Source organism: Crocuta crocuta, unplaced genomic scaffold, assembly GCF_008692635.1.
Source record: "Crocuta crocuta isolate KB4526 unplaced genomic scaffold, BGI_CrCroc_1.0 scaffold266, whole genome shotgun sequence".
Classification (NCBI taxonomy): domain Eukaryota; kingdom Metazoa; phylum Chordata; class Mammalia; order Carnivora; family Hyaenidae; genus Crocuta; species Crocuta crocuta.
This window is the reverse complement of record NW_027531005.1, coordinates 5,238,320-5,247,433: the sequence shown is the minus strand read 5'-3', so window position 1 is coordinate 5,247,433 and position 9,114 is coordinate 5,238,320. Positions and strand designations below refer to the sequence as shown.

General features: G+C 43.5%; 1 long non-coding RNA gene across 1 annotated transcript in view; it reads right to left on the bottom strand.

The window, feature by feature from the left end:
• Window positions 1–1,444: 1,444 nt before the first annotated feature.
• LOC144237099 (uncharacterized) overlaps window positions 1,445–9,114 on the bottom strand; it is a 165,552-nt gene continuing 157,882 nt past the window's right edge. The window contains exon 6 of the long non-coding RNA XR_013336752.1: window positions 1,445–1,832. This is a non-coding gene — a long non-coding RNA (uncharacterized LOC144237099). The remainder of the gene's footprint in view (window positions 1,833–9,114) is intronic.

Here is a 9,114-nt window from a genome sequence, read left to right as displayed (position 1 = left end):
TGGTTAATGATGGAGGAAGTCAAAGTCAACAGCAGTGATTTCATGAGAGGGAGCCTCTTCAAGACAATAGTTTGTATATCTGAAAACTAAACTAAGAGAGGCCCTTGGGAAAATCACTGTCTTTATGATTCTGCAGCAGAAGTCACTGTTGAATTTTGTTCTAAGAAATAACCTACTGATGCATTGTATCCCAAATTTCTTTTCTATAATAAAAGACAAATTTAGATTCAGCTTATTTTTTAACTTTTCAAGACTTAGTCCTAATAAAATCTCTTAAAATAATTTTTTTCTTTTTTACTGTTTGTTTTAAACGTCTGATTCAGTTTCAAGTGGATTCTCTTAAAGTAGTAGTTTTCTGGTGCCAGTCCTCTTCAGATTATAAGGACCTTATGAAATGGCAGTGATAAAAAAAGGAAGAATGAAGGGATTACTGATGGGCAAGTGGCAGTCAACAAAAAAAGGGACGACTTTCCTGGTCCACAGATAGAAAGTAATGTCCTGCTTTTCCTCACTTCAAGATTCTTGGGCTCACTTAGTCCAAGACACCCATGAAGATGCCACACTCTCTAGCTCCATGCCCTGCTCTCCTCACTGCATCTGTGGGGACACAGGTGTGGCATCATATGGCAAGTCTGACTGTCCATGTGAAACTAGACTGCAGTCCACTAAGCTCAGTGCAAATCCCAACTTTACAAGACTCACCTCATCCATTTCCAGCTTTACCCAGTTTCCTGATGATCTCTACTTTTTTTTTTTCTCCCCAGAAGACAAGGGTTTATAATCTGGAAGAATTTTGTCTTCTAAGAATTAATTTTAAAAAGGCGCCACTGTATCCAAATCCTTCCCAATATAAAAACCAATATAAAACTAAATGGTTTTGAGGGCCCCTGGGTGGCTCAGCTGGTTAAGCATCCAACTCTTGACTTCAGCTCAGGTCTTGTGTCGGGCTCCGTGCTGACAGAGCATGGAGCCTTCTTGGGATTCTCTCTCTCTTGCTCTCTACCCCTCCCCCGCTTATGTGTGCGCATTTGTGTGCACACTCTCTCTCTTGCTCAAAATAAACATTAAAAAGAAGACATAGTATACATATACAACGGAATATCATTCAGCTATAAAAAAGGGAAATCTTACCACTGGAACAACATGGATGGAGCTAGAGAGTATAACACTAAGACTTTCAGAGAAAGACAAGTACCATATGATCTCACTCATTTGTGGAATTTAAGAAACAAAACAAATGAGCAAAGGGGGAGGGATCCCTAGACTCTTAACTATAGAGAACAAACTGATGGTTGCCAGAAGGGGGTGGAGTGGGGGGAAACAGGGGAGGGGGACTGAAGAGTACACTTACCATGATGAGAAAAAAAATACAACTAAATGGTTTGGGTTCCTGCAAATATCCTTCAATCATAGGTTCAGCAAAGGGCTATTTTGAGAATGATTTAATGGGATTTATAATATAAAACCTCAAATGCATATTGACTTAACCAGGATGACTCTGGAAACAGATTGTGGTGGTTGTGCTTTTTCTAGTGACCATAATGTCCACTTCCAAGAATCTAATAAGATAATGCCAGAAAGAAACCCAAGGTGTGTGCTCAGGAGATGGAGTCTTAAGTTGGTAAACTGTGTCAGCATTCAGAACACTCTAAGTGAGTTTTTCATCTTGCGAAACTGTTATCCTCCGTAGGGCTCTTGGCCTGCTCCTAAAGAGACAGCAGTTCTGTGACACTTTCAAATAGCTCCTTCCTTCTGAAAAGCAAAAAGTCTTCTTCTTCACTGAGAAAAATCGAGAGCCGGTGATGGACACATCACAGTAGAGATTCTTTTTCCTACGTACAAAGGATATAGATGCTCAGTAGTGCACAGTCAAAATTAATACTTAAGTACATACAAGGGCCCTTCTGGAATTCGGCAACCTGAAACTGGGGAACAGGGCTGAGCAGAAGTGGGATGCGGGGGAAGAGGAGGCAAGACAACAGGTCTGGACTTCTGACTATGATTCGTAAAGACGTTTAACACGGGAATGGTTTTCCACACAAAGTTTTCTAGCACTGATCCCAAGGGCAGCATAAGGATGCTGCTGCAGAGATTAACAAAGGCTGCTGATAAGGATATTCTCTCTTTTATGACAAACCAGAAGGCGAAGATGCAAGCGGACCGTGCCCAGCAACGCTGCAGTTCCATTCACAGTCCTCAGAAGCAGCGAAGGCCGTGCTTCGGGAGCTCGGGATGGAATGCTTGTTTTGGAGCGCGTCCAGTGGAGAGCATTTGGTTTCCTCCATTTAACCAGGTCACCCAGGCATGGAATGCGCAGCTCTGCCAGACAGAGAGCGTTTGGGATGCCTGAGAAACAACAGCTTGTCCGGGCTACTGATGCGAAGAGAGGCCACGGTTTCCTTTTTCTCTGCTCTGAATGGCGGCCTTGACGTCACAACAGTGAGGAACCACTGGAGGGAGGGCTAACAAGGCACAAAGCCAAGAGCGCCCTGCTCCATTTGCAGGGTGGCTTTAATCTCATTCTGGGGTCTCCTCTGGCCCCACAGCGTCAACATGAGCAGAGGTAAATGACTGGAGGTAAAAATAAAGGCAGTCTCTGCACTGATGAAACAGGCCTCTGGCCACGCTCCTCACCACCTTCCAGAAACCTGGAGAACTTAACAGTTCATGAGTTAAACGTGTTTTGGACAGAGGAGACTTCTCAGGGGAGTGTCCGCAGTGATTTTGCTGAGGGTTCGGCCATCCGCACTTTCCCTCAAGAGCTTAACTTCCGGTATTTCAAAACCGAGCTCTTGTAGGAGGGACTGGAGTGCTAGGTCCTAGGAGATGCATGGAGCTTGTAAGAGCGGGCAGACAGTCTCTGCAAGAGACTGGTCTTGTTTTCTGGGATAAAAACACCCTTTAAGGGATTTTATAATTTGAGTTCAAGCAATCAAACATGCTCATTAGTACCTACCTGCAGGTGTCTGAACAAATGGCAAGCACTGTTTCAGACACTGCCAGGTTCAACTCACCACTACTTAAAGTGAGTGGTCTGTGTTAGTCCTCAGAGCTATCTGAAAAGCATGATCTTTCACGTTTCAACCTTAGTACCAAAATTATAATTCATATTTAGCTAGGTGAGTGTTGAATCATTTATTTCCATTATAAATGCAAGGCTAGCTACAGACATACCAGGCAATGCGTGGACAACAGTCTTCTGTTGTCACACGCTTGCCCTAAGTTCAGTCCGCTGCCTCGGGAGCACTGTCACCAAACCCAAGCCCTAGCCTAAACTCACATGGCATGGGGCCCTCTGGGACAGATGAAGCTGGAAAACCAAGGGCTGAGGTTGCCTGTGAGGGTGTGAGTGCACACGCACGCATGTGAGATGTGTGGCAAAGCATGACGTGGACAGCAATGGGATACCTGCTCCCGTGACTTTTGTGCTCACATTTGGAAAAGTTCAGCAGAAGAAACAACATTCCTGAGCTACTTGGCCTTTTTAAATCAGCTATTTCTTTTCTTCCTTTTTAAAAATTTTATAGTTTATTTATTTATGAGACAGAGACAGAACATGAGTGGGAGAGGGGCAGAGAGGGAGGGAGACACACAATCTGAAACAGGATCCAGGCTCTGAGCTAGCTGTCAGCACAGAGCCTGATGCGGAGCTTGAACCCACGAACCACGAGATCATAGCCTGAGCCGAAGTCGGACGCTTAACTGACTGAGCCACCCAGGTGCCCCATTTCTCTTCTTAATTAAATGAGTACTCCCAATGTGGTCATAAGGTCAATCTTGCTTTAAGAGAATAATCTGCTACAAAAATTTACTTATTACTTTCAAAGATAAAAGAGGGTACAAGTCTGATCCCAAACTCTCTTTTAAGACCCCCCTACACCAATGCCACCCTTCTGCCTAAAGGCTGTCCTGATCAATCCTCACCCTTGACAGGTGTCTGAGGCCACTCTGGTGTCAGATGATCTTACCTGGGTAGACAACAAACTCTATGTTTTGTTCCTACTGTTAAAAAAATCTCCCAAGTTACGTTCAGTGATTAAATAATGGAAAAATAATGGAGAAGATGCAGCAAAAATTGTTTAACACATTTTCTTTCAAATGCTGGTTACACTCAAGAGGTGAAACTTAGTCCAGCTCTACCTGTGTTTTTATTTTATAAGAGCTTTTTATGGTTTAAGAACTATAATTAAATTTCTCCGACTGATTTATGAAACTTAAGCTTTCAAGAAGACAATGAAGGGATTTCTCAAACTTAAGGAAGACAATTTATTTTTGTCTAATGAGAGGGAAATTTTTTTTCCATCTGGATCTTAACTAGAATTTTCTAATGTTCAGATTTCTGGTTATAAACCACAGTAAACAATCAGTCATTCATTAAGAAGCAACTATTGAAAAGGCGATATTTAAAAGAGAAAAAAATAAAACATGATGTTGATTAAAACCCTATGCACGTCTTCACTTCAAGGCAAATGCTGCGCCCATCTGGGTATTTAGAAGGTGCCAAATATCATTGGGATCTAGATTTTAATTCATGTCATAAAAAAAGCACTGCATTTAATTTGCTCAAAAAAGACCTAGAACCTCATGGAAATGACGGTGGTGATAAGGAAAGTGAAGTGAACTATTATTAAAATGAGGTGTTCCATTTTTCAATTATTTAAAAATACAGGATCGATCACAAATGTGAACAAACTTTCAGTGATCTAGTGTTCCACTACTATTGCTCCTGTTAGGAAATATTCAAAAATTAGTCGGTTTAAAAATTCTGGCTGTGTTTAGTTGGGGTTGGGGGTGGGGCAAACATTTGTCCCCAGGGGACTCAAAGGCAGGTCTAAGAATTAATAGACTGTAGACCCATTACCTGAACTGAAGGCAGTGTTTTCTGCTTATGTTAGTGGGGAGTGAGGGCTGGGAAGAACCGGGGTCCACATCCCTCTTTCCAAGTGACAGGAAACTGGAAATGCGCAGGGTCAGCAGCCCCCAGCACAAGTGCAAAGGTACCCGTGTTTAGAAGGGACGTCTGTGCTGGACGACCTGTTGTCCAGGGCGGCCACCCTCAGGGACGGTGGCTTCCTTACGTCCATCCACGCTCTCTTGCCCATTGAGTCTTGCATGAACAGCAGATCTGATCCCTGTTTTCAGTCTAAGAGCATTGACGGGATTGTTGTATGAATTTTCTTCAGAAAAGACAGCTACTGTACACACCACAGAAATGACCCCTCCTTTTTCCAAGTTCTCTTTGAAAATAGTAGAGTGTATATCCTAGCTCTAACTAGATTTGTGAAAGAAAATTTAAAAAGATTTTTCTCCTCCACTCTATCACAGCTCAACCAACGTCATCACCTGATCCTATAATGTGCATGTGAAAAGCTAAGTTTCCACATACTGTCACTTGTGCTTATTAGAAAAAACTCTGTGTCTATGTACCAATGTGCGTTTACATCTGTGTATCAATGTATCTGCCTATGTATTCTTTACCTATAGGAAAACAAACTCCTAATACTAATCTCCAACAGTGTTTCTTTACTAGCTACTTTATAAAATCAAGGTTTTTATGCTTACAAATCTACCCTCTAATAGGTTATCAACAGATCAGCTCTGTCCTTATCCTGAGGTTCTGAATCTGTTCACAGAGAGTGACATTCCAGTGTTCTCTAGATTTGTCACCACACATGGTCTTGTCCTTCATGGCACGTCATAACCTGCAGCTGCCTTTGCGTGCTCGCATGCCACTTGCTGCATCCACTAGCTTGCAAACCCCATGAAGGAGTAATGTCTGTGTTATCTTTCTATCAACACTGTGGATGGATGGAAGGTGGGAAGGGAAGAGGGAGGGAAGAAGAAAGAAGTTTTAGGGAAGGAAGGGAAGGGATGGGACAGGATGGAAAGGGAGGGGGGAGGGGAGGAGGGAGGGGAGGGGAAGGGAGGGGAAAGGGGAGGCGAGGCAAGGCAAGGGGGAAGGAGGGAAGACATATCTCAACAGGAGCCATGCTGATTCCACCATCAGTAAACAGAAGGAAGACTTTCACAGTTTCATCAGATTTTACATTCATTGATTTTTAAAGTCTTTGTAACTATTACCTCATCAAATCTCATAACCCCAAGGGATCTTTTAGCATTAAAGTAAAATAATTTTTTATGACACAGAAGCACAGAAGTGAGGAATTTGCTCCTGCATCTTTTATGTTGTGTCTATACAACAGCCACTTAAAGCAGGTCGGTCTGCTTACTGACCTTTCAAGTTACCTGTTTGTAAATACAGAGCCATTTCTCCAAGTGGATAGTTTAAGAATTGTGTGTGATAAAGGTCCAGCATTTCTTCCCTTTTTATTTACTCTACATACTTGAAAACGCAAAACCCCACTTTTAACTTTGGATAGACTTATGTGCAGGAATAACTAGTTCTCCAGAAACTCTTCTCAAGGCATGTTGGGTGGCTCAGTAGGTTGAGCGTCCAGCTCTTGGTTTCAGTTCAGGTCATGACCTCATGGTTCGTGGCATCGAACATCGGGCTCTGTGCTGACAGCTTGGAGCCGACTTCAGATTCTCTCTCTCCCTCCCTCTCTGTCTTTCTCCTACTCTCTCTCTCACTTTCTCTCTCTCAAAATAAATAAACATTAAAAAAAAAAGAAAAGAAAAAATCAATACTGTCACTTAGAAAATATAGAAATTAAAAAAAAAAAGAAAGAAAGAAAGCCTTTCCATTTTTACCACTCACATAAGACCTCAGACAATAAGCAAACCATTTGCCAACAATAAGCAGGGTCTCTGGGGTCAGGACAACCTAAAACTCGACAGCTAGGAAGGTGAGTGTGTCACTAAGAGGATTCTTGTGAACCCTGATCGCCTGGCTCCAAGAGGGAGCCTCCAAAGTGCTCCTCTTCATACAGCAAACCCCAAGTGGCCAGTGTGATCCACGCAGGACAGGTAAGGACTTGCCCAGGCTCACACAGCCCCAGGTCTCAAAGGCTGCGCATGCCTCCCTGTGGGCCTCACTGCTCAGTCTTTGCAGGTGACACGGGCTGCAGGAAGTGGGGGCAAAATCATGTGCACCGCAGAGAAAGTATGAACGCTGACTTTTTCTAATGGAAAGGAAAAGTCCAAACAGACCGGTAAGGTTTGAAGCATCTTGTCCAGGAACAGTCAGTGACAGAAGATGCAACCTGCTGAGCTGAGGACAGTCCTCATCTGGTCTGCTTTTGCCACAATTGCCTGAAGCCCTTCTGTTGAGACAGAGATGGACATAACCTTCTGTCACCCACCTGGGAATCGTGAGAATTATAAGAAATAAGGCGTGCTTTTTGTACCTCAGTATGTGGGTCTCCTGTGGTAATCTCCCTTGTGAAAAATATATTCAAACCCAGCTCCCATCTGAACGCAGTCAGACTAACCTTGGAAACTCAGCTTTCATCTTGCTGAAACCTTTCTCTCAGGTGCTTCTCAATCAATTTATCAAAATCTACCTTTAGCTGAGGGTCCAGAGTATGTCTAGCAGTCTTCTGATGACAAAATAAATCCCCCCTTCACTCTCTGCATTCAAGTCATTTATAACTCAGATGCTCCTCTCCCTCCCTCCTCCTGGATGCCTACACCTTTTCCTTGACGGATGCGGCTCTAAAAAATACCATGCATTCACAAACACAGAAAGCTAACAGTACGGCACACAGCAAGAAAAGCAGAGAGGTCTCTCTTCTGACAGGCGAATTCACCTGGGTCCTGACTCTACCAGCAGTGTGCCAGGAAGGTAACCTTCACCATCACGCCCTCCTGTGAGCAATCGGCTGTGACCTGCTGACTCTGCGGGTAGGACACTGTGCATTCCAGCTTCCTGTGCAAGAGTATTTCCTGGTCCAGCTGCAGCCTGTGGCTGTAGCAGAGGTCTTAACCCCTGTAGCAAGCCCTGGAGGGAGATGGAATAGAAGCCAACAATCTATGATCTAACCCTAGTGACAATGTGGGTTTGTCAAAGGTCCTCAGAGCAAATCGTGTTTTCCCTGGCTGGGGCTCGGTTTCCTTGCTTTAAAAAGGATTCTTAGTATTTATTGCAATAAAATTAAGCACTTTCATAGTTCTGCCAGATCCCCCTGGAGAAACAGGGTTTATTAATACCAAACAAATGTGATGCCTGAAAGGCAGGAGACCCAGATTCCAGTCTCTGGCCCACTACTAACTCACTGGGTGGCTGCAGGCAAATCACTTAAATCAAGTAGACATCACATTCGACAGGCACAGAATGGACATTCGGTAGGTGGGTGGTGCTCTGTGAGGTCTGAGGCCAGGGTCAATGGTGAAGCTAAGTCAGTATAGACAAAGCCCCGTGCTAGGAGCCACTGCCTGGAGTGCCATGCTGTCGCTGGGTTCTAAGTAGCCACCCTGAAAGATGACCCTAAAATTTTTTACATTTTGAAGCTGAAGGAACTGGGTGAAACTTATTTCAAAGAGGGGCAGTCTCACATAGTAACTGAGAGCCACAGTTTTTAGGAGCCAATTCCAGGGATTTGATTCTTGGGTCCATAATTTATGAGCTTTAGTTTTCTCTTCTGTAAAACAGGAATGAATAGTATCTATTGGTCACATGTAGTTGTGAAGATTAGATGAGTTATTACTTGTACTCAGGAAGTGAATATTAGGTCATAGCCAAAAGTTAACAAGGCATAAAAATCAAGTATAGTTAAGCGTGCATTTTTCCGTATTACAAAGCAAATCTATATATACAGTTTCATTTGCCCCTCACGCGACCTCTGTGAGCGACGTAATAATAACAGCCCCTAACCTTCATGCGGCCATTCAGTTTGCAGAATGCTTACCCTATTTTCTCTGAAGCTCCTATTCACATTTATTCTCTTACAAGTCACACTTTNGGGGGGGAAGAAGCTTTAAGAAGAAACAAAATCTCTTAAGTAATATTGCAATGGAGATTCTAGAACAGCTGGGGAAGTAACGATTTCAATACCATCCATGTGCTGGCATCTCTAGCTCAGACCTCTCTCCTGAATTACAGGCTTCCACATCCACCGTGTGTCTACCCGGCATCTCCATGAGGATTGTGACAGAGGTCTCAAAGTCAATGTGTCCTAAACAGGACTCCTTGTTTTGCTCTCCTGCCCCCCCCCA